This window comes from Empidonax traillii, unplaced genomic scaffold (assembly GCF_003031625.1).
Source record: "Empidonax traillii isolate 1590-97213 ecotype Southwest subspecies unplaced genomic scaffold, ASM303162v1 scaffold530:size435587, whole genome shotgun sequence".
Taxonomy (NCBI): Eukaryota; Metazoa; Chordata; class Aves; order Passeriformes; family Tyrannidae; genus Empidonax; species Empidonax traillii.
The window spans coordinates 301,516-304,522 of NW_020955723.1; positions in this window are offsets into that span (position 1 = coordinate 301,516).

A 3,007-nucleotide genomic window follows, 5' to 3' on the forward strand; every position below is an offset into this window, starting at 1 on the left:
TCTGTGCTTCTTGCTCAGCTTCACCCGGTTCAGCTGCCTTTGTCAGATCGGCTACTGAACCACGAATGTTGCTGTTGGTTAAGAGCTACCAGAGGCAATGGCCAGCAACCAGGGACACGGAGGGGCTTCTCTGAGAGTGACGCTCCTGCATGCCAGTCCATGTCGATGCTGCTGACAGGGGAGGATCAATGTGAAAACTGCAGTCCCATGGTCTGGGCTGCAATGATTTAATGACAATTTTTAAAACTGTGGTTTTGCTTCACCCTGAACCAAGCCTTGAGATTACCCTTAAAAAATATAGAAAAGTGTATTTATGCAGCCTGTTGTAAAATACAGCAAGTGGGATGTGAGATTCCAGCTTGATGTTAACAAGGTGTCAGTGTCTTCCAGTGTAAGGAGGGATAGGCAGAGTTGTGCTTTGTTTTCCTTGCCTTGGCTGAGATTAGTATTCATATAATAAAGTATGACTTTTGGTTTTGTAATGAAATAAAGCTTTCTTCTACTTATGCAAAAAATTAAATGACAGTAAGAGAAAGTCTCTTTGTCAATTAGGTATCACAGGATGAACAGTACAAACCAGTCCACTCAACCCAATGAGGGTGTATCTAAGTTTTTGTTTGCCCAGCTGAGAATCTCTGATTTTCAAAGGAGGATGCCTTTAATTCTTGAAAAGTAGGTCTTTTTAAAGACCTTACAACTCCAGAACTTAAGCATCTTGCAAACACCTGTGAGAAACACAGTGTCTCCATGTAAAGACATTTCCTTACCAATCTGCACTGCAGTTTAAACGCAACGGTAGTAAGACAGTTGCTGAAGGAACAACTTATTCCCCCGTGATCCTGCATGAAGAAATTCTTCAGCTGAGTACATCTGATGGCAGATTTAAGCACTTTAAAGGAAGCACTCTGTCGCTTTCCTCCCTTTGGATCCACCAGTTCCTCTAGGAGCGCAGCACTGAGCACAGCTTCATTCAGGGAAGGAGGAAGAACAGATGGTTCAGTGAGGATGGGGCAACAGGCTCATGGGAAGCTGTGGGAGGGCACATCAGACCTTGCCGTCAGACTGCACTGGGCAAAGGGAACTGCTGTGTCCAAGTGGATGAAGAAAAGCAAAATGAGAGGGAAAAGTGATGGATCTGGTCATTGAGCTGGACATCAGTGATGTGAGGCTTGGAAACAAAAGGCAGCCATGATGGAAATGGATGTGCTGAAAGTAGTCAGTTATGTGGCATTTCTAACAAGTTAAACCCACCTGTTCTCCCACAGCTCTCACTTTGGCCAACCAAATTACAAAGAAGGGCAGTGTCTCCCAATGAGGGGAGAATAGAAGTACAGGCAGCTGTATCATAAACTCTGATAGCATTGCTAAAGGTTATGATTACAGAATTACAGAATTACAGGGTGGGTAAGGCTGGAAGGGACTACAGTTTTGTAAAGATCATTTCAGCTGAAGGATAATGACCAAGACCAAGAACGTTTCATTGCAGGCCCCAAGAAGACCAAGACAACAGAAGAGAGATGGAAGCACAGTGGCTGCAGTGGGTGGAGGACACATCTGGAAAATCCACGCTTCCCCGTAAAAGCCAAGCTGCCAACCTGCTGGGTTTTTACTATGTTGCAGAACTCATGTTTTCACACAGTGGACATAAGAAACGGAGATTGTTACGAATCTTTCCATTAAAATGTGCCAATGGAGAGTCCAGAGTCTTAATTTTCAGGATAGAGTCTGAGCACAACCCAGCACCTGCCTTGTTGAAATACCGGTAGTAAAAATCTCCAGGTGCAGTATGGTACAGATATGGGTTTGGGCATCATTTCTGAATTCAAATCCTAGCTCTGAAACTAGTTTAATTTCTGGCAATAGGCAAATTGCTAACAGGCAACCTGGAAAGACATTTCTTCAGAGCTACTGATGTTCAGTATTTAGCTTGAGGCATGCAGGGCTGTATTTTCAGTGTCATCCTGAAAGGTTAATTACAGATGATCATTTTCTCTAAAGCCCAGGTACAAGCTATCACTAATTTGACTTCTATAATCAGAAGCCACATTTTAAAAGAACAAGTTTTCATCTCAAACTCAGTAAGTGCTTTTTCGAAAAATCCCACTAATTCAACAGCCTTCAGCACAGCTATTCAGGCTGTGTTGTTAGTTTTCACATCTCCAAAAGAGGAGTAAAGGCTTACATATCTGAAAGATTATTCAGACAATATTTTTGGACTAGTCTGAGGGATGATGAAGGTAGTTACCCCATATGGCTTCCTCACGTGCACTTGAGCTAGATAATCTGATCACTTACTTACATGCTCATATTTTCTCCCCATTTTATGTGATGCAACTGAATCTTTTAATTACTCATTTTTCAGATTCTCTCTTATTCTGCATAGCAATCTTGCTAGCCCTCCAGACTATGTAAGACATGGCAGAGGTTATTCATGTACCATTATACGCTGAGGTCAAGCTCATTACTGTGAAGAAATTCAGTAGATTGTTTTAGGGATAGCATGACACAAATGAGATAGGTCACAGAAGTCAACCTTCAGCATCAGCAGTTTCCCCATTCTAGACTTCTCTGTTCTAAAATCCTATCAAGGGGACACTGAAAGAGCCAGGGAGGGGGGAAAAAAGGGACATATGTTAATTTATTTGTTTTTCTCTGTGCTTCTTTTGTGAACAAACCAATGATGAAATAAACCAGTATTTAACATAATCCTTCCCTCTCACTACTCTCTTAATATCATCTTGAGAAGCATGTACTGAACATTTGGAGCCAGATGCTCATCTGGCATGAATTGATGCACAAACCAGCAGAGCAACAATATTATATATACTCTAGAAGCCACAACAACTGGTCCTTAATAAAGGGTTTCATAAGTTATGTAACTGGTAATTCCGGTACAGGATTTGTTTTTAATACGATTGACTTTGTTGAGAGGAACATGGCTATAACTTTAACCTTTCTATTAAAAAAAAAAAAAAAAAAAAAAAAAAAAAAAAAAAAAAAAAAAAAA